This window comes from Salmo salar, chromosome 15 (genome assembly GCF_965601325.2).
Source record: "Salmo salar chromosome 15, fSalSal1, whole genome shotgun sequence".
Taxonomy (NCBI): domain Eukaryota; kingdom Metazoa; phylum Chordata; class Actinopteri; order Salmoniformes; family Salmonidae; genus Salmo; species Salmo salar.
Genome location: NC_138305.1, coordinates 98,233,221 through 98,257,650, shown reverse-complemented (window position 1 = coordinate 98,257,650; position 24,430 = coordinate 98,233,221). Strand labels below are relative to the sequence as shown.

At 33.5% G+C, this 24,430-nt stretch overlaps 1 protein-coding gene across 2 annotated transcripts in view; it reads left to right on the top strand.

Annotated features, from left to right (window-relative positions):
• Positions 1-24,430, top strand: part of LOC106572655 (RNA-binding motif, single-stranded-interacting protein 2) — a 140,304-nt gene that overhangs the window by 13,747 nt on the left and 102,127 nt on the right. The window lies entirely within an intron of this gene.

Genomic DNA, 24,430 nt, shown 5'->3' with positions numbered 1-24,430 from the left:
TTTGAATTTAGAAAATGCTCCATTATTAAAATAAATACATATTTTGAGCCATGAAGTAATCTAATAATGTTTATGCCGCCATGATGAAATTGAATAGATAGCGACGTATACATCTTTGGATTCCTTCATGGAGCAATACATTTATTTATTTAATAACGGAGCATTTTCTAAATGAAAAGGAACCACCTGCAACTGGACACAGACATCTGCAAGCTATTCTCCTTGGTGCTTCTTCTCTGTATGATGGTCTTGTCATCACCAGGGAATGGGCTCTCTAAGCTTCCAGTGGTTGGAGTGGTTGGTATCTCTGAATAATAAAACCCACATGATTGCAGTCACAAACAGGTGCTTTACCTTGATATATCAATATGCATTATACACACAACAGTGATAACAAGAACAGAATGCCATAGTCACTTGGTCTGTGTTTGTTAGATATTCAGTGAAAGAGACAGTTGGGTAAAGATGAATGAGCTGGCTTCTGAAAACTGGAGCCTGGTGAGAAACAAAATGGTGGAAAGAGAGAGAAAGACATTGAGAGGAGAGAGATGGAAGGAAGGAGAGAGGGTGGAGGGGAGAATGAATGGAAAGTGAGATTTATTTATATATATATTCTCTCTCGCCTCCCCATCATATATATGATGGGGAGGCGAGAGAGAATGAAGAAGAGTGAGAAACAGACAGAGGGGAGGTGAGAGAGAGAGAGATGGGAGGTGAGAGTGGGGGAGGTGAAGGAGGGGGAAGCGAAAGAGAGAGGGGGAGGTGCGAGAGAGTGACAGAGGGGAGGTGAGAGAGAGCGGGGGAGGCAGGGGGAGGCGAGAGAGAGAGGTGAGAGTGAATGAAGGAGAACAAGAAAGGGTGGGGAGAGAGAAAAGGAGAGTGATAAAGGGTGGGAAGTAGAGAGAGAGGGAGGGAATAATTCAGAGAGAGAGAGAGAGAGAGTTGGGGCAGGAGAGAAGGAAAGGGAGTGAGGCCTGCTATTTTACAGCTGTCTGGAAGATATGGCTCACATGAGGCTGCCCAACCCTACAGGAAACCCCGAGCCCAGGGGAAAAGGAAAGACAAACAAGACCAATGGCATGAAGAGGGGGAAGGAGGGAGGGAGAGAGGGCGGGCGGGATAATCAGACAGAGGAATATAGGGAGCTAAGGTTTTCTGTATCAGACTGGTGGTATGTGGATAGTTAGGTTTCTACTGTGGTTTTTACAGAGTAGATCAAATCACTGCATGAAATTAGTTTTTGAGTAGAGGAGGGCTTTAAAAAAGGTGTACAGTTTTGTGTACCATTACTGAGATGAAAATATGCTATGTTAAAAAAAGGCAATAAAACATGAATGCATGTTGATAAGCAAAGTCTACTATATATACACTACATGGCCAAAAGTATGTGGACATTCAAATTAGCGGATTCGACTATTTTAGTCAAACCCATTGCTGACAGGTGTATAAAATTCTTCACACAGCCATGCAATCTCCATAGACAAACAGTGACAGTGGAATGGCCCGTACTGAAGAGGTCAGTGACTTTCAACTTGGCACCGTCATAGGATGCCACCTTTCCAGCAAGTCAGTTTCAGCCGCGAAGTGGTAGGCCACACAATCTCACAGAATGGGACCGCCGAGTGCTGAAGCACGTAGCACGTTAAAATCATCTGTCCTCGGTTGCAACACTCACTACCGAGTTCCAAACGACCTCTGGAAGCAACGTGAGCACAATAATTGTTTGTCAGGAGGTTCATGAAATGGCTTTCCATGGCTGAGCAGCCACACACAAGCCTAAGATCACCATGCAATGCCAAGCGTCGGCTGGAGTGGTGTAAAGCTCGTCGCCATTGGACTCTGGAGTGATAAATCACACTTCACCATCAGGCAGTCCGACAGACGAATCTGGGTTTTGTGGATACCAGGAGAACGCTAACTGCCCGAATGCATAGTGCCAACTGTAAAGTTTGGTGGAGGAGGAATAATGTTCTGGGGCTGTTTTTCATGTTTTTCTTAGTTCCAGTGGAGGGAAATCTATAGTAACATTGTAGAATAATAGTCAATACATAAAAACTATGAAATAGCAAATGTGGAATCATGCAGTAACCAAAAAAGTGTTAAACAAATCTAAATATATTTGAGATTCTTTAGAGTAGCCACCTTTGGCCTTGATTACAGTTTTGAACACTGTTGGCATTCTCTCAACCAAGTTAACCTGAAATGCTTTTCCGACAATCTTGAAGGAGTTCCCACATATGATGAGCACTTGTTGGCTGCTTTTCCTTCACTCTGTGGTCCAACTCATCGCAAACCATCTCAATTGGGTTGAGGTTAGGTGATTGTGGAGGCCAGGTCATCTGATGCAGCACTCCATCACTCTCCTTCTTGGTCAGATAATTTTGACTGACCTTCATGTCTTAAAGTAATGATGGACTGTCGTTTCTCTTTGCTTATTTGAGCTGTTCTTGCCATAATATGGACTTGGTCTTTTACCAAATAGGGATATCTTCTGTATACCACCTCTAACTTGTCACAACACAACTGATTGGCTCAAATACATTAAGGAAAGAAATCCTACAAATTAACCTACAACAAGGCACACCTGTTAATTGAAATTTATTCCAGGTGACTACCTCATGAAGCTGGTTGAGAGAATACCAAGAGTGTGCAAAGCTGTCATCAAGGCAAAGGGTGGCTATTTGAAGAATGTCAAATATCAAATATATTTTGATTTGTTTACCCCTTTTTTGGTTACTACATGATTCTATATGTGTTATTTCATAGTTTTGATGTCTTCACTACTTTTCTACACTGTAGAAAATAGTAAAAATAAAGAAAAACCCTTGAAAGAGTTGGTGTTCTAAAACTTTTGACTGGTACTGTATGTTACTATAGAGAGCAGTAAGGTCTACTGTATATATGTTAATATAGAGAGCAGTAAGGTCTACTGTATATATGTTAATATAGAGAGCAGTAAGGTATACTGTATATATGTTAATATAGAGAGCAGTAAGGTCTACTGTATATATGTTACTATAGAGAGCAGTAAGGTCTACTTATATATGTTACTATAGAGAGCAGTAAGGTCTACTGTATATATGTTACTATAGAGAGCAGTAAGGTCTACTGTATATATGTTAATATAGAGAGCAGTAAGGTATACTGTATATATGTTAATATAGAGAGCAGTAAGGTATACTGTATATATGTTAATATAGAGCGCAGTAAGGTCTACTGTATATATGTTACTATAGAGAGCAGTAAGGTCTACTGTATATATGTTTCTATAGAGAGCAGTAAGGTCTACTGTATGTATGTTAATATAGAGAGCAGTAAGGTCTACTGTATATATGTTACTATAGAGAGCAGTAAGGTCTACTGTATATATGTTCTATAGAGAGCAGTAAGGTCTACTGTATATATGTTCTATAGAGAGCAGTAAGGTCTACTGTATATATGTTAATATAGAGAGCAGTAAGGTCTACTGTATATATGTTAATATAGAGAGCAGTAAGGTCTACTGTATATATGTTACTATAGAGAGTAGTAAGGTCTACTGTATATATGTTCTATAGAGAGCAGTAAGGTCTACTGTATATATGTTACTATAGAGAGCAGTAGGGTCTATTGTATATATGTTAATATAGAGAGCAGTAGGGTCTACTGTATATATGTTAATATAGAGAGCAGTAAGGTGCACTGTATATATGTTACTATAGAGAGCAGTAAGGTATACTGTATATATGTTACTATAGAGAGCAGTAAGGTCTACTGTATATATGTTAATATAGAGAGCAGTAAGGTATACTGTATATATGTTACTATAGAGAGCAGTAAGGTCTACTGTATATATGTTAATATAGAGAGCAGTAAGGTCTACTGTATATATGTTACTATAGAGAGCAGTAAGGTCTACTGTATATATGTTCTATAGAGAGCAGTAAGGTCTACTGTATATATGTTACTATAGAGAGCAGTAAGGTCTACTGTATATATGTTAATATAGAGAGCAGTAAGGTATACTGTATATATGTTAATATAGAGAGCAGTAAGGTATACTGTATATATGTTACTATAGAGAGCAGTAAGGTCTACTGTATATATGTTAATATAGAGAGTAGTAAGGTCTACTGTATATATGTTCTATAGAGAGCAGTAAGGTCTACTGTATATATGTTTCTATAGAGAGCAGTAAGGTCTACTGTATATATGTTTCTATAGAGAGCAGTAAGGTCTACTGTATATATGTTTCTATAGAGAGCAGTAAGGTCTACTGTATATATGTTTCTATAGAGAGCAGTAAGGTCCACTGTATATATGTTAATATAGAGAGCAGTAAGGTCTACTGTATATATGTTACTATAGAGAGCAGTAAGGTCTACTGTATATATGTTCTATAGAGAGCAGTAAGGTCTACTGTATATATGTTACTATAGAGAGCAGTAAGGTCTACTGTATATATGTTAATATAGAGAGCAGTAAGGTATACTGTATATATGTTAATATAGAGAGCAGTAAGGTATACTGTATATATGTTACTATAGAGAGCAGTAAGGTCTACTGTATATATGTTAATATAGAGAGTAGTAAGGTCTACTGTATATATGTTCTATAGAGAGCAGTAAGGTCTACTGTATATATGTTCTATAGAGAGCAGTAAGGTCTACTGTATATATGTTCTATAGAGAGCAGTAAGGTCTACTGTATATATGTTAATGTAGAGAGCAGTAATGTCTACTGTATATATGTTACTATAGAGAGCAGTAAGGTCTACTGTATATATGTTAATGTAGAGAGCAGTAAGGTCTACTGTATATATGTTACTATAGAGTGCAGTAAGGTCTACTGTATATATGTTAATATAGAGAGCAGTAAGGTCTACTGTATATATGTTCTATAGAGAGCAGTAAGGTCTAATGTATATATGTTACTATAGAGAGCAGTAAGGTCTACTGTATATATGTTCTATAGAGAGCAGTAAGGTCTACTGTATATATGTTCTATAGAGAGCAGTAAGGTCTACTGTATATATGTTACTATAGAGAGCAGTAAGGTCTTCTGTATTTATGTTAATATAGAGAGCAGTAAGGTCTACTGTATGTATGTTAATATAGAGAGCAGTAAGGTCTACTGTATATATGTTACTATAGAGAGCAGTAAGGTCTACTGTATATATGTTACTATAGAGAGCAGTAAGGTCTACTGTATATATGTTACTATAGAGAGCAGTAAGGTCTACTGTATATATGTTAATATAGAGTGCAGTAAGGTCTACTGTATATATGTTAATATAGAGAGCAGTAAGGTCTACTGTATATATGTTACTATAGAGAGCAGTAAGGTCTACTGTATATATGTTCTATAGAGAGCAGTAAGGTCTACTGTATATATGTTACTATAGAGAGCAGTAAGGTCTACTGTATATATGTTAATATAGAGAGCAGTAAGGTATACTGTATATATGTTAATATAGAGAGCAGTAAGGTATACTGTATATATGTTACTATAGAGAGCAGTAAGGTCTACTGTATATATGTTAATATAGAGAGTAGTAAGGTCTACTGTATATATGTTCTATAGAGAGCAGTAAGGTCTACTGTATATATGTTCTATAGAGAGCAGTAAGGTCTACTGTATATATGTTCTATAGAGAGCAGTAAGGTCTACTGTATATATGTTCTATAGAGAGCAGTAAGGTCTACTGTATATATGTTAATGTAGAGAGCAGTAATGTCTACTGTATATATGTTACTATAGAGAGCAGTAAGGTCTACTGTATATATGTTAATGTAGAGAGCAGTAAGGTCTACTGTATATATGTTACTATAGAGAGCAGTAAGGTCTACTGTATATATGTTAATATAGAGAGCAGTAAGGTCTACTGTATATATGTTCTATAGAGAGCAGTAAGGTCTAATGTATATATGTTACTATAGAGAGCAGTAAGGTCTACTGTATATATGTTCTATAGAGAGCAGTAAGGTCTACTGTATATATGTTCTATAGAGAGCAGTAAGGTCTACTGTATATATGTTCTATAGAGAGCAGTAAGGTCTACTGTATATATGTTACTATAGAGAGCAGTAAGGTCTTCTGTATTTATGTTAATATAGAGAGCAGTAAGGTCTACTGTATATCTATTACTATAGAGAGCAGTAAGGTCTACTGTATATATGTTACTATAGAGAGCAGTAAGGTCTACTGTATATATGTTAATACAGAGAGCAGTAAGGTCTTCTGTATATATGTTAATATAGAGAGCAGTAAGGTCTACTGTATATATGTTACTATAGATAGCAGTAAGGTCTACTGTATATATGTTCTATAGAGAGCAGTAAGGTCTACTGTATATATGTTAATATAGAGAGCAGTAAGGTCTACTGTATATATGTTACTATAGAGAGCAGTAAGGTCTACTGTATATATGTTACTATAGAGAGCAGTAAGGTCTACTGTATATATGTTACTATAGAGAGCAGTAAGGTCTACTGTATATATGTTACTATAGATAGCAGTAAGGTCTACTGTATATATGTTCTATAGAGAGCAGTAAGGTCTACTGTATATATGTTAATATAGAGAGCAGTAAGGTCTACTGTATATATGTTACTATAGAGAGCAGTAAGGTCTACTGTATATATGTTCTATAGAGAGCAGTAAGGTCTACTGTATATATGTTACTATAGAGAGCAGTAAGGTCTACTGTATATATGTTACTATAGAGAGCAGTAAGGTATACTGTATATATGTTACTATAGAGAGCAGTAAGGTCTACTGTATATATGTTAATATAGAGAGCAGTAAGGTCTACTGTATATATGTTCTTTAGAGAGCAGTAAGGTCTACTGTATATATGTTAATATAGAGAGCAGTAAGGTCTTCTGTATTTATGTTAATATAGAGAGCAGTAAGGTCTACTGTATATATGTTCTATAGAGAGCAGTAAGGTCTACTGTATATATGTTACTATAGAGAGCAGTAAGGTCTTCTGTATTTATGTTAATATAGAGAGCAGTAAGGTCTACTGTATATCTATTACTATAGAGAGCAGTAAGGTCTACTGTATATATGTTACTATAGAGAGCAGTAAGGTCTACTGTATATATGTTAATACAGAGAGCAGTAAGGTCTTCTGTATATATGTTAATATAGAGAGCAGTAAGGTCTACTGTATATATGTTACTATAGATAGCAGTAAGGTCTACTGTATATATGTTCTATAGAGAGCAGTAAGGTCTACTGTATATATGTTAATATAGAGAGCAGTAAGGTCTACTGTATATATGTTACTATAGAGAGCAGTAAGGTCTACTGTATATATGTTACTATAGAGAGCAGTAAGGTCTACTGTATATATGTTACTATAGAGAGCAGTAAGGTCTACTGTATATATGTTACTATAGATAGCAGTAAGGTCTACTGTATATATGTTCTATAGAGAGCAGTAAGGTCTACTGTATATATGTTAATATAGAGAGCAGTAAGGTCTACTGTATATATGTTACTATAGAGAGCAGTAAGGTCTACTGTATATATGTTCTATAGAGAGCAGTAAGGTCTACTGTATATATGTTACTATAGAGAGCAGTAAGGTCTACTGTATATATGTTACTATAGAGAGCAGTAAGGTATACTGTATATATGTTACTATAGAGAGCAGTAAGGTCTACTGTATATATGTTAATATAGAGAGCAGTAAGGTCTACTGTATATATGTTCTTTAGAGAGCAGTAAGGTCTACTGTATATATGTTAATATAGAGAGCAGTAAGGTCTACTGTATATATGTTCTATAGAGAGCAGTAAGGTCTACTGTATATATGTTCTATAGAGAGCAGTAAGGTCTACTGTATATATGTTCTATAGAGAGCAGTAAGGTCTACTGTATATATGTTAATATAGAGAGCAGTAAGGTCTACTGTATATATGTTACTATAGAGAGCAGTAAGGTCTACTGTATATATGTTACTATAGAGAGCAGTAAGGTCTACTGTATATATGTTACTATAGAGAGCAGTAAGGTCTACTGTATATATGTTACTATAGAGAGCAGTAAGGTCTACTGTATATATGTTACTATAGAGAGCATAAGGTCTACTGTATATATGTTCTATAGAGAGCAGTAAGGTCTACTGTATATATGTTAATGTAGAGAGCAGTAATGTCTACTGTATATATGTTACTATAGAGAGCAGTAAGGTCTACTGTATATATGTTAATGTAGAGAGCAGTAAGGTCTACTGTATATATGTTACTATAGAGAGCAGTAAGGTCTACTGTATATATGTTAATATAGAGAGCAGTAAGGTCTACTGTATATATGTTCTATAGAGAGCAGTAAGGTCTAATGTATATATGTTACTATAGAGAGCAGTAAGGTCTACTGTATATATGTTCTATAGAGAGCAGTAAGGTCTACTGTATATATGTTCTATAGAGAGCAGTAAGGTCTACTGTATATATGTTCTATAGAGAGCAGTAAGGTCTACTGTATATATGTTACTATAGAGAGCAGTAAGGTCTTCTGTATTTATGTTAATATAGAGAGCAGTAAGGTCTACTGTATGTATGTTAATATAGAGAGCAGTAAGGTCTACTGTATATATGTTACTATAGAGAGCAGTAAGGTCTACTGTATATATGTTACTATAGAGAGCAGTAAGGTCTACTGTATATATGTTACTATAGAGAGCATAAGGTCTACTGTATATATGTTCTATAGAGAGCAGTAAGGTCTACTGTATATATATGTTACTATAGAGAGCAGTAAGGTCTACTGTATATATGTTACTATAGAGAGCAGTAAGGTCTACTGTATATATGTTACTATAGAGAGCAGTAAGGTCTACTGTATATATGTTAATATAGAGAGCAGTAAGGTCTACTGTATATATGTTAATATAGAGAGCAGTAAGGTCTACTGTATATATGTTAATATAGAGAGCATAAGGTCTACTGTATATATGTTACTATAGAGAGCAGTAAGGTCTACTGTATATATGTTAATGTAGAGAGCAGTAAGGTCTACTGTATATATGTTACTATAGAGAGCAGTAAGGTCTACTGTATATATGTTACTATAGAGAGCAGTAAGGTCTAATATATGTTACTATAGAGAGCAGTAAGGTCTACTGTATATATGTTCTATAGAGAGCAGTAAGGTCTACTGTATATATGTTAATATAGAGAGCAGTAGGGTCTACTGTATATATGTTCTATAGAGAGCAGTAAGGTCTACTGTATATATGTTCTATAGAGAGCAGTAAGGTCTACTGTATATATGTTACTATAGAGAGCAGTAAGGTCTACTGTATATATGTTACTATAGAGAGCAGTAAGGTCTACTGTATATATGTTACTATAGAGAGCAGTAAGGTCTACTGTATATATGTTACTATAGAGAGCAGTAAGGTCTACTGTATATATGTTAATACAGAGAGCAGTAAGGTCTACTGTATATATGTTAATATAGAGAGCAGTAAGGTCTACTGTATATATGTTACTATAGAGAGCAGTAAGGTCTACTGTATATATGTTAATATAGAGAGCAGTAAGGTCTACTGTATATATGTTACTATAGAGAGCAGTAAGGTCTACTGTATATATGTTCTATAGAGAGCAGTAAGGTCTACTGTATATATGTTACTATAGAGAGCAGTAAGGTCTACTGTATATATGTTAATATAGAGAGCAGTAAGGTCTACTGTATATATGTTAATATAGAGAGCAGTAAGGTATACTGTATATATGTTACTATAGAGAGCAGTAAGGTCTACTGTATGTATGTTAATATAGAGAGCAGTAAGGTCTACTGTATATATGTTACTATAGAGAGCAATAAGGTCTACTGTATATATGTTCTATAGAGAGCAGTAAGGTCTACTGTATATATGTTCTATAGAGAGCAGTAAGGTCTACTGTATATATGTTAATATAGAGAGCAGTAAGGTCTACTGTATATATGTTAATATAGAGAGCAGTAAGGTCTACTGTATATATGTTACTATAGAGAGTAGTATGGTCTACTGTATATATGTTCTATAGAGAGCAGTAAGGTCTACTGTATATATGTTACTATAGAGAGCAGTAGGGTCTATTGTATATATGTTAATATAGAGAGCAGTAGGGTCTACTGTATATATGTTAATATAGAGAGCAGTAAGGTGCACTGTATATATGTTAATATAGAGAGCAGTAAGGTATACTGTATATATGTTACTATAGAGAGCAGTAAGGTCTACTGTATATATGTTCTATAGAGAGCAGTAAGGTCTACTGTATATATGTTCTATAGAGAGCAGTAAGGTCTACTGTATATATGTTACTATAGAGAGCAGTAAGGTCTACTGTATATATGTTCTATAGAGAGCAGTAAGGTCTACTGTATATATGTTACTATAGAGAGCAGTAAGGTCTACTGTATATATGTTACTATAGAGAGCAGTAAGGTCTACTGTATATATGTTACTATAGAGAGCAGTAAGGTCTACTGTATATATGTTAATATAGAGAGCAGTAAGGTCTACTGTATATATGTTATTATAGAGAGCTGTAAGGTCTACTGTATATATGTTCTATAGAGAGCAGTAAGGTCTACTGTATATATGTTACTATAGAGAGCAGTAAGGTCTACTGTATATATGTTAATATAGAGAGCAGTAAGGTATACTGTATATATGTTAATATAGAGAGCAGTAAGGTATACTGTATATATGTTACTATAGAGAGCAGTAAGGTCTACTGTATATATGTTAATATAGAGAGTAGTAAGGTCTACTGTATATATGTTCTATAGAGAGCAGTAAGGTCTACTGTATATATGTTTCTATAGAGAGCAGTAAGGTCTACTGTATATATGTTACTATAGAGAGCAGTAAGGTCTACTGTATATATGTTACTATAGAGAGCAGTAAGGTCTACTGTATATATGTTAATATCGAGAGCGGTAAGGTCTACTGTATATATGTTAATATAGAGAGCAGTAAGGTCTACTGTATATATGTTACTATAGAGAGCAGTAAGGTCTACTGTATATATGTTAATATAGAGAGCAGTAAGGTCTACTGTATATATGTTCTATAGAGAGCAGTAAGGTCTACTGTATATATGTTAATATAGAGAGCAGTAAGGTCTACTGTATATATGTTAATATAGAGAGCATAAGGTCTACTGTATATATGTTACTATAGAGAGCAGTAAGGTCTACTGTATATATGTTAATACAGAGAGCAGTAAGGTCTACTGTATATATGTTACTATAGAGAGCAGTAAGGTCTACTGTATATATGTTCTATAGAGAGCAGTTAGGTCTACTGTATATATGTTACTATAGAGAGCAGTAATGTCTACTGTATATATGTTAATATAGAGAGCAGTAAGGTCTACTGTATATATGTTACTATAGAGAGCAGTAAGGTCTACTGTATATATGTTCTATAGAGAGCAGTAAGGTCTACTGTATATATGTTACTATAGAGAGCAGTAAGGTCTACTGTATATATGTTAATATAGAGAGCAGTAAGGTATACTGTATATATGTTAATATAGAGAGCAGTAAGGTGTACTGTATATATGTTACTATAGAGAGCAGTAAGGTCTACTGTATATATGTTAATATAGAGAGTAGTAAGGTCTACTGTATATATGTTCTATAGAGAGCAGTAAGGTCTACTGTATATATGTTTCTATAGATAGCAGTAAGGTCTACTGTATATATGTTACTATAGAGAGCAGTAAGGTCTACTGTATATATGTTACTATAGAGAGCAGTAAGGTCTACTGTATATATGTTAATATCGAGAGCAGTAAGGTCTACTGTATATATGTTACTATAGAGAGCAGTAAGGTCTACTGTATATATGTTAATATAGAGAGCAGTAAGGTCTACTGTATATATGTTACTATAGAGAGCATTAAGGTCTACTGTATATATGTTAATATAGAGAGCAGTAAGGTCTACTGTATATATGTTCTATAGAGAGCAGTAAGGTCTACTGTATATATGTTAATATAGAGAGCAGTAAGGTCTACTGTATATATGTTAATATAGAGAGCATAAGGTCTACTGTATATATGTTACTATAGAGAGCAGTAAGGTCTACTGTATATATGTTCTATAGAGAGCAGTAAGGTCTACTGTATATATGTTCTATAGAGAGCAGTAAGGTCTACTGTATATATGTTCTATAGAGAGCAGTAAGGTCTACTGTATATATGTTCTATAGAGAGCAGTAAGGTCTACTGTATATATGTTACTATAGAGAGCAGTAAGGTCTACTGTATATATGTTCTATAGAGAGCAGTAAGGTATACTGTATATATGTTCTATAGAGAGCAGTTAGGTCTACTGTATATATGTTACTATAGAGAGCAGTAATGTCTACTGTATATATGTTAATATAGAGAGCAGTAAGGTCTACTGTATATATGTTAATATAGAGAGCAGTAAGGTGTGCTGTATATATGTTAATATAGAGAGCATAAGGTCTACTGCATATATGTTACTATAGAGAGCAGTAAGGTCTACTGTATATATGTTCTATAGAGAGCAGTAAGGTCTACTGTATGTATGTTAATATAGAGAGCAGTAAGGTCTACTGTATATATGTTACTATAGAGAGCAGTAAGGTCTACTGTATATATGTTCTATAGAGAGCAGTAAGGTCTACTGTATATATGTTCTATAGAGAGCAGTAAGGTCTACTGTATATATGTTAATATAGAGAGCAGTAAGGTCTACTGTATATATGTTAATATAGAGAGCAGTAAGGTCTACTGTATATATGTTACTATAGAGAGTAGTAAGGTCTACTGTATATATGTTCTATAGAGAGCAGTAAGGTCTACTGTATATATGTTACTATAGAGAGCAGTAGGGTCTATTGTATATATGTTAATATAGAGAGCAGTAGGGTCTACTGTATATATGTTAATATAGAGAGCAGTAAGGTGCACTGTATATATGTTAATATAGAGAGCAGTAAGGTATACTGTATATATGTTAATATAGAGAGCAGTAAGGTCTACTGTATATATGTTACTATAGAGAGTAGTAAGGTCTACTGTATATATGTTCTATAGAGAGCAGTAAGGTCTACTGTATATATGTTACTATAGAGAGCAGTAGGGTCTATTGTATATATGTTAATATAGAGAGCAGTAGGGTCTACTGTATATATGTTAATATAGAGAGCAGTAAGGTGCACTGTATATATGTTAATATAGAGAGCAGTAAGGTATACTGTATATATGTTACTATAGAGAGCAGTAAGGTCTACTGTATATATGTTAATATAGAGAGCAGTAAGGTCTACTGTATATATGTTACTATAGAGAGCAGTAAGGTATACTGTATATATGTTCTATAGAGAGCAGTAAGGTCTACTGTATATATGTTACTATAGAGAGCAGTAGGTTCTATTGTATATATGTTAATATAGAGAGCAGTAGGGTCTACTGTATATATGTTAATATAGAGAGCAGTAAGGTGCACTGTATATATGTTAATATAGAGAGCAGTAAGGTATACTGTATATATGTTACTATAGAGAGCAGTAAGGTCTACTGTATATATGTTAATATAGAGAGCAGTAAGGTCTACTGTATATATGTTACTATAGAGAGCAGTAAGGTCTACTGTATATATGTTCTATAGAGAGCAGTAAGGTCTACTGTATATATGTTACTATAGAGAGCAGTAAGGTCTACTGTATATATGTTAATATAGAGAGCAGTAAGGTATACTGTATATATGTTAATATATTGAGCAGTAAGGTATACTGTATATATGTTACTATAGAGAGCAGTAAGGTCTACTGTATATATGTTAATATAGAGAGTAGTAAGGTCTACTGTATATATGTTCTATAGAGAGCAGTAAGGTCTACTGTATATATGTTTCTATAGAGAGCAGTAAGGTCTACTGTATATATGTTAATGTAGAGAGCAGTAAGGTCTACTGTATATATGTTAATGTAGAGAGCAGTAATGTCTACTGTATATATGTTACTATAGAGAGCAGTAAGGTCTACTGTATATATGTTAATGTAGAGAGCAGTAAGGTCTACTGTATATATGTTACTATAGAGAGCAGTAAGGTCTACTGTATATATGTTAATATAGAGAGCAGTAAGGTCTACTGTATATATGTTACTATAGAGAGCAGTAAGGTCTACTGTATATATGTTCTATAGAGAGCAGTAAGGTCTACTGTATATATGTTCTATAGAGAGCAGTAAGGTCTACTGTATATATGTTCTATAGAGAGCAGTAAGGTCTACTGTATATATGTTACTATAGAGAGCAGTAAGGTCTACTGTATATATGTTACTATAGAGAGCAGTAAGGTCTACTGTATATATGTTACTATAGAGAGCAGTAAGGTCTACTGTATATATGTTAATATAGAGTGCAGTAAGGTCTACTGTATATATGTTAATATAGAGAGCAGTAAGGTCTACTGTATATATGTTACTATAGATAGCAGTAAGGTCTACTGTATATATGTTCTATAGAGAGCAGTAAGGTCTACTGTATATATGTTAATATAGAGAGCAGTAAGGTCTACTGTATATATGTTCTTTAGAGAGCAGTAAGGTCTACTGTATATATGTTACTATAGAGAGCAGTAAGGTCTACTGTATATATGTTAATATAGAGAGCAGTAAGGTCTACTGTATATATGTTACTATAGAGAGCAGTAAGGTCTACTGTATATATGTTAATATAGAGAGCAGTAAGGTCTACTGTATATATGTTAATACAGAGAGCAGTAAGGTCTACTGTATATATGTTACTATAGAGAGCAGTAAGGTCTACTGTATATATGTTCTATAGAGAGCAGTAAGGTCTACTGTATATATGTTCTATAGAGAGCAGTAATGTCTACTGTATATATGTTCTATAGAGAGCAGTAAGGTCTACTGTATATATGTTCTATAGAGAGCAGTAAGGTCTACTGTATATATGTTAATATAGAGAGCAGTAAGGTCTACTGTATATATGTTCTATAGAGAGCAGTAAGGTCTACTGTATATATATGTTACTATAGAGAGCAGTAAGGTCTACTGTATATATGTTCTATAGAGAGCAGTAAGGTCTACTGTATATATGTTAATATAGAGAGCAGTAAGGTCTACTGTATATATGTTCTATAGAGAGCAGTAAGGTCTACTGTATATATGTTAATATAGAGAGCAGTAAGGTCTACTGTATATATGTTACTATAGAGAGCAGTAAGGTCTACTGTATATATGTTACTATAGAGAGCAGTAAGGTCTACTGTATATATGTTACTATAGAGAGCAGTAAGGTCTACTGTATATATGTTAATATAGAGAGCAGTAAGGTCTACTGTATATATGTTACTATAGAGAGCAGTAAGGTCTACTGTATATATGTTACTATAGAGAGCAGTAAGGTCTACTGTATATATGTTACTATAGACAGCAGTAAGGTCTACTGTATATATGTTACTATAGAGAGCAGTAAGGTCTACTGTATATATGTTACTATAGAGAGCAGTAAGGTCTACTGTATATATGTTACTATAGAGAGCATAAGGTCTACTGTATATATGTTCTATAGAGAGCAGTAAGGTCTACTGTATATATATGTTACTATAGAGAGCAGTAAGGTCTACTGTATATATGTTCTATAGAGAGCAGTAAGGTCTACTGTATATATGTTAATATAGAGAGCAGTAAGGTCTACTGTATATATGTTAATATAGAGAGCAGTAAGGTCTACTGTATATATGTTAATATAGAGAGCATAAGGTCTACTGTATATATGTTACTATAGAGAGCAGTAAGGTCTACTGTATATATGTTCTATAGAGAGCAGTAAGGTCTACTGTATGTATGTTAATATAGAGAGCAGTAAGGTCTACTGTATATATGTTACTATAGAGAGCAGTAAGGTCTACTGTATATATGTTACTATAGAGAGCAGTAAGGTCTACTGTATATATGTTCTATAGAGAGCAGTAAGGTCTACTGTATATATGTTCTATAGAGAGCAGTAAGGTCTACTGTATATATGTTAATATAGAGAGCAGTAAGGTCTACTGTATATATGTTAATATAGAGAGCAGTAAGGTCTACTGTATATATGTTACTATAGAGAGTAGTAAGGTCTACTGTATATATGTTCTATAGAGAGCAGTAAGGTCTACTGTATATATGTTCCTATAGAGAGCAGTAGGGTATATTGTATATATGTTAATATAGAGAGCAGTAGGGTCTACTGTATATATGTTAATATAGAGAGCAGTAAGGTGCACTGTATATATGTTAATATAGAGAGCAGTAAGGTATACTGTATATATGTTACTATAGAGAGCAGTAAGGTCTACTGTATATATGTTAATATAGAGAGCAGTAAGGTCTACTGTATATATGTTATATAGAGAGCAGTAAGGTCTACTGTATATATGTTCTATAGAGAGCAGTAAGGTCTACTGTATATATGTTACTATAGAGAGCAGTAAGGACTACTGTATATATGTTACTATAGAGATCAGTAAGGTATACTGTATATATGTTAATATAGAGAGCAGTAAGGTATACTGTATATATGTTACTATAGAGAGCAGTAAGGTCTACTGTATATATGTTAATATAGAGAGTAGTAAGGTCTACTGTATATATGTTCTATAGAGAGCAGTAAGGTCTACTGTATATATGTTTCTATAGAGAGCAGTAAGGTCTACTGTATATATGTTAATGTAGAGAGCAGTAAGGTCTACTGTATATATGTTAATGTAGAGAGCAGTAATGTCTACTGTATATATGTTACTATAGAGAGCAGTAAGGTCTACTGTATATATGTTAATGTAGAGGGCAGTAAGGTCTACTGTATATATGTTACTATAGAGAGCAGTAAGGTCTACTGTATATATGTTAATATAGAGAGCAGTAAGGTCTACTGTATATATGTTCTATAGAGAGCAGTAAGGTCTACTGTATATATGTTAATATAGAGAGCAGTAAGGTCTACTGTATATATGTTACTATAGAGAGCAGTAGGGTCTATTGTATATATGTTAATATAGAGAGCAGTAAGGTCTACTGTATATATGTTATTATAGAGAGCAGTAAGGTCTACTGTATATATGTTCTATAGAGAGCAGTAAGGTCTACTGTATATATGTTAATATAGAGAGCAGTAAGGTATACTGTATATATGTTACTATAGAGAGCAGTAAGGTCTACTGTATATATGTTAATATAGAGAGCAGTAATGTCTACTGTATATATGTTACTATAGAGAGCAGTAAGGTCTACTGTATATATGTTAATACAGAGAGCAGTAAGGTCTACTGTATATATGTTAATATAGAGAGCAGTAAGGTCTACTGTATATATGTTAATATAGAGAGCAGTAAGGTCTACTGTATGTATGTTACTATAGAGAGCAGTAAGGTCTACTGTATATATGTTAATATAGAGAGCAGTAAGGTCTACTGTATATATGTTACTATAGAGAGCAGTAAGGTCTACTGTATATATGTTACTATAGAGAGCAGTAAGGTCTACTGTATATATGTTAATACAGAGAGCAGTAAGGTCTACTGTATATATGTTAATATAGAGAGCAGTAAGGTATACTGTATATATGTTACTATAGAGAGCAGTAAGGTCTACTGTATATATGTTAATATAGAGAGCAGTAAGGTCTACTGTATATATGTTACTATAGAGAGCATTAAGGTCTACTGTATATATGTTAATATAGAGAGCAGTAAGGTCTACTGTATATATGTTCTATAGAGAGCAGTAAGGTCTACTGTATATATGTTAATATAGAGAGCAGTAAGGTCTACTGTATATATGTTAATATAGAGAGCATAAGGTCTACTGTATATATGTTACTATAGAGAGCAGTAAGGTCTACTGTATATATGTTAATACAGAGAGCAGTAAGGTCTACTGTATATATGTTACTATAGAGAGCAGTAAGGTCTACTGTATATATGTTACTATAGAGAGCAGTAAGGTCTACTGTATATATGTTACTATAGAGAGCAGTAAGGTCTACTGTATATATGTTACTATAGAGAGCAGTAAGGTCTACTGTATATATGTTACTATAGAGAGCATAAGGTCTACTGTATATATGTTCTATAGAGAGCAGTAAGGTCTACTGTATACATATGTTACTATAGAGAGCAGTAAGGTCTACTGTATATATGTTCTATAGAGAGCAGTAAGGTCTACTGTATATATGTTAATATAGAGAGCAGTAAGGTCTACTGTATATATGTTAATATAGAGAGCAGTAAGGTCTGCTGTATATATGTTAATATAGAGAGCATAAGGTCTACTGTATATATGTTACTATAGAGAGCAGTAAGGTCTACTGTATATATGTTCTATAGAGAGCAGTAAGGTCTACTGTATATATGTTACTATAGAGAGCAGTAAGGTCTACTGTATATATGTTCTATAGAGAGCAGTAAGGTCTACTGTATATATGTTCTATAGAGAGCAGTAAGGTCTACTGTATATATGTTAATATAGAGAGCAGTAAGGTCTACTGTATATATGTTAATATAGAGAGCAGTAAGGTCTACTGTATATATGTTACTATAGAGAGTAGTAAGGTCTACTGTATATATGTTCTATAGAGAGCAGTAAGGTCTACTGTATATATGTTACTATAGAGAGCAGTAGGGTCTATTGTATATATGTTAATATAGAGAGCAGTAGGGTCTACTGTATATATGTTAATATAGAGAGCAGTAAGGTGCACTGTATATATGTTAATATAGAGAGCAGTAAGGTATACTGTATATATGTTACTATAGAGAGCAGTAAGGTCTACTGTATATATGTTAATATAGAGAGCAGTAAGGTCTACTGTATATATGTTACTATAGAGAGCAGTAAGGTCTACTGTATATATGTTCTATAGAGAGCAGTAAGGTCTACTGTATATATGTTTCTATAGAGAGCAGTAAGGTCTACTGTATATATGTTAATGTAGAGAGCAGTAAGGTCTACTGTATATATGTTAATGTAGAGAGCAGTAATGTCTACTGTATATATGTTACTATAGAGAGCAGTAAGGTCTACTGTATATATGTTAATGTAGAGAGCAGTAAGGTCTACTGTATATATGTTACTATAGAGAGCAGTAAGGTCTACTGTATATATGTTAATATAGAGAGCAGTAAGGTCTACTGTATATATGTTACTATACAGAGCAGTAAGGTCTACTGTATATATGTTACTATAGAGAGCAGTAAGGTCTACTGTATATATGTTACTATAGAGAGCAGTAAGGTCTACTGTATATATGTTAATATAGAGAGCAGTAAGGTCTACTGTATATATGTTCTATAGAGAGCAGTAAGGTCTACTGTATATATGTTCTATAGAGAGCAGTAAGGTCTACTGTATATATGTTCTATAGAGAGCAGTAAGGTCTACTGTATATATGTTCTATAGAGAGCAGTAAGGTCTACTGTATATATGTTCTATAGAGAGCAGTAAGGTCTACTGTATATATGTTAATATAGAGAGTAGTAAGGTCTACTGTATATATGTTCTATAGAGAGCAGTAAGGTCTACTGTATATATGTTCTATAGAGAGCAGTAAGGTCTACTGTATATATGTTACTATAGAGAGCAGTAAGGTCTACTGTATATATGTTAATATAGAGTGCAGTAAGGTCTACTGTATATATGTTAATATAGAGAGCAGTAAGGTCTACTGTATATATGTTACTATAGAGAGCAGTAAGGTCTACTGTATATATGTTACTATAGAGAGCAGTAAGGTCTACTGTATATATGTTAATACAGAGAGCAGTAAGGTCTTCTGTATATATGTTAATATAGAGAGCAGTAAGGTCTACTGTATATATGTTACTATAGATAGCAGTAAGGTCTACTGTATATATGTTCTATAGAGAGCAGTAAGGTCTACTGTATATATGTTAATATAGAGAGCAGTAAGGTCTACTGTATATATGTTCTTTAGAGAGCAGTAAGGTCTACTGTATATATGTTAATATAGAGAGCAGTAAGGTCTACTGTATATATGTTACTATAGAGAGCAGTAAGGTCTACTGTATATATGTTACTATAGAGAGCAGTAAGGTCTACTGTATATATGTTAATATAGAGAGCAGTAAGGTCTACTGTATATATGTTAATATAGAGAGCAGTAAGGTCTACTGTATATATGTTAATACAGAGAGCAGTAAGGTCTACTGTATATATGTTCTATAGAGAGCAGTAGGGTCTACTGTATATATGTTACTATAGAGAGCAGTAAGGTCTACTGTATATATGTTCTATAGAGAGCAGTAAGGTCTACTGTATATATGTTAATATAGAGAGCAGTAAGGTCTACTGTATATATGTTCTATAGAGAGCAGTAAGGTCTACTGTATATATGTTACTATAGAGAGCAGTAAGGTCTACTGTATATATGTTCTATAGAGAGCAGTAAGGTCTACTGTATATATGTTAATATAGAGAGCAGTAAGGTCTACTGTATATATGTTCTATAGAGAGCAGTAGGGTCTACTGTATATATGTTACTATAGAGAGCAGTAAGGTCTACTGTATATATGTTCTATAGAGAGCAGTAAGGTCTACTGTATATATGTTAATATAGAGAGCAGTAAGGTCTACTGTATATATGTTCTATAGAGAGCAGTAAGGTCTACTGTATATATGTTAATATAGAGAGCAGTAAGGTCTACTGTATATATGTTACTATAGAGAGCAGTAAGGTCTACTGTATATATGTTACTATAGAGAGCAGTAAGGTCTACTGTATATATGTTACTATAGAGAGCAGTAAGGTCTACTGTATATATGTTACTATAGAGAGCAGTAAGGTCTACTGTATATATGTTACTATAGAGAGCATAAGGTCTACTGTATATATGTTCTATAGAGAGCAGTAAGGTCTACTGTATATATATGTTACTATAGAGAGCAGTAAGGTCTACTGTATATATGTTCTATAGAGAGCAGTAAGGTCTACTGTATATATGTTAATATAGAGAGCAGTAAGGTCTACTGTATATATGTTAATATAGAGAGCAGTAAGGTCTACTGTATATATGTTAATATAGAGAGCATAAGGTCTACTGTATATATGTTACTATAGAGAGCAGTAAGGTCTACTGTATATATGTTCTATAGAGAGCAGTAAGGTCTACTGTATGTATGTTAATATAGAGAGCAGTAAGGTCTACTGTATATATGTTACTATAGAGAGCAGTAATGTCTACTGTATATATGTTCTATAGAGAGCAGTAAGGTCTACTGTATATATGTTCTATAGAGAGCAGTAAGGTCTACTGTATATATGTTAATATAGAGAGCAGTAAGGTCTACTGTATATATGTTAATATAGAGAGCAGTAAGGTCTACTGTATATATGTTACTATAGAGAGTAGTAAGGTCTACTGTATATATGTTCTATAGAGAGCAGTAAGGTCTACTGTATATATGTTACTATAGAGAGCAGTAGGGTCTATTGTATATATGTTAATATAGAGAGCAGTAGGGTCTACTGTATATATGTTAATTTAGAGAGCAGTAAGGTGCACTGTATATATGTTAATATAGAGAGCAGTAAGGTATACTGTATATATGTTACTATAGAGAGCAGTAAGGTCTACTGTCTATATGTTACTATAGAGAGCAGTAAGGTCTACTGTATATATGTTCTATAGAGAGCAGTAAGGTCTACTGTATATATGTTACTATAGAGAGCAGTAAGGTCTACTGTATATATGTTAATATAGAGAGCAGTAAGGTATACTGTATATATGTTAATATAGAGAGCAGTAAGGTATACTGTATATATGTTACTATAGAGAGCAGTAAGGTCTACTGTATATATGTTAATATAGAGAGTAGTAAGGTCTACTGTATATATGTTCTATAGAGAGCAGTAAGGTCTACTGTATATATGTTTCTATAGAGAGCAGTAAGGTCTACTGTATATATGTTAATGTAGAGAGCAGTAAGGTCTACTGTATATATGTTAATGTAGAGAGCAGTAATGTCTACTGTATATATGTTACTATAGAGAGCAGTAAGGTCTACTGTATATATGTTAATGTAGAGAGCAGTAAGGTCTACTGTATATATGTTACTATAGAGAGCAGTAAGGTCTACTGTATATATGTTACTATAGAGAGCAGTAAGGTCTACTGTATATATGTTACTATAGAGAGCAGTAAGGTCTACTGTATATATGTTCTATAGAGAGCAGTAAGATCTACTGTATATATGTTACTATAGAGAGCAGTAAGGTCTACTGTATTTATGTTAATATAGAGAGCAGTAAGGTATACTGTATATATGTTCTATAGAGAGCAGTAAGGTCTACTGTATGTATGTTACTATAGAGAGCAGTAAGGTCTACTGTATATATGTTAATATAGAGAGCAGTAAGGTCTACTGTATATATGTTACTATAGAGAGCAGTAAGGTCTACTGTATATATGTTACTATAGAGAGCAGTAAGGTCTACTGTATATATGTTCTATAGAGAGCAGTAAGGTCTACTGTATATATGTTACTATAGAGAGCAGTAAGGTCTACTGTATATATGTTAATACAGAGAGCAGTAAGGTCTACTGTATATATGTTACTATAGAGAGCAGTAAGGTCTACTGTATATATGTTACTATAGAGAGCAGTAAGGTCTACTGTATATATGTTAATATAGAGAGCAGTAAGGTCTACTGTATATATGTTCTATAGAGAGCAGTAAGGTCTACTGTATATATGTACTATAGAGAGCAGTAAGGTCTACTGTATATATGTTACTATAGAGAGCAGTAAGGTCTACTGTATATATGTTAATATAGAGAGCAGTAACGTCTACTGTATATATGTTAATATAGAGAGCAGTAAGGTTACTGTATATATGTTCTATAGAGAGCAGTAAGGTGTACTGTATATATGTTCTATAGAGAGCAGTAAGGTCTACTGTATATATGTTAATATAGAGAGCAGTAAGGTCTACTGTATATATGTTCTATAGAGAGCAGTAAGGTCTACTGTATATATGTTACTATAGAGAGCAGTAAGGTCTACTGTATATATGTTAATATAGAGAGCAGTAAGGTCTACTGTATATATGTTACTATAGAGAGCAGTAAGGTCTACTGTATATATGTTCTATAGAGAGCAGTAAGGTCTACTGTATATATGTTAATATAGAGAGCAGTAAGGTCTACTGTATATATGTTAATATAGAGAGCAGTAAGGTCTACTGTATATATGTTCTATAGAGAGCATTAAGGTCTACTGTATATATGTTCTATAGAGAGCAGTAAGGTCTACTGTATATATATTTTAATATAGAGAGCAGTAAGGTCTACTGTATATATGTTACTATAGAGAGCAGTAAGGTCTACTGTATATATGTTAATATAGAGAGCAGTAAGGTCTACTGTATATATGTTAATATAGAGAGCAGTAAGGTCTACTGTATATATGTTAATATAGAGAGCAGTAAGGTCTACTGTATATATGTTAATATAGAGAGCAGTAAGGTCTACTGTATATATGTTATATAGAGAGCAGTAAGGTCTACTGTATATATGTTCTATAGAGAGCAGTAAGGTCTACTGTATATATGTTCTATAGATAGCAGTAAGGTCTACTGTATATATGTTCTATAGAGAGCAGTAAGGTCTACTGTATATATGTTACTATAGAGAGCAGTAGGGTCTACTGTATATATGTTAATATAGAGAGCAGTAAGGTCTACTGTATATATGTTACTAGAGAGAGCATTAAGGTCTACTGTATATATGTTAATATAGAGAGCAGTAAGGTCTACTGTATATATGTTATATAGAGAGCAGTAAGGTCTACTGTATATATGTTCTATAGAGAGCAGTAAGGTCTACTGTATATATGTTCTATAGAGAGCAGTAAGGTCTACTGTATATATGTTAATATAGAGAGCAGTAAGGTCTACTGTATATATGTTACTATAGAGAGCAGTAAGGTCTTCTGTATATATGTTACTATAGAGAGCAGTAAGGTCTACTGTATATATGTTACTATAGAGAGTAGTAAGGTCTACTGTATATATGTTCTATAGAGAGCAGTAAGGTCTACTGTATATATGTTACTATAGAGAGCAGTAAGGTCTACTGTATATATGTTAATATAGAGAGCAGTAAGGTCTACTGTATATATGTTACTATAGAGAGCAGTAAGGTCTACTGTATATATGTTAATATAGAGAGCAGTAGGGTCTACTGTATATATGTTAATATAGAGAGCAGTAAGGTGCACTGTATATATGTTAATATAGAGAGCAGTAAGGTATACTGTATATATGTTACTATAGAGAGCAGTAAGGTCTACTGTATATATGTTAATATAGAGAGCAGTAAGGTCTACTGTATATATGTTACTATAGAGAGCAGTAAGGTCTACTGTATATATGTTCTA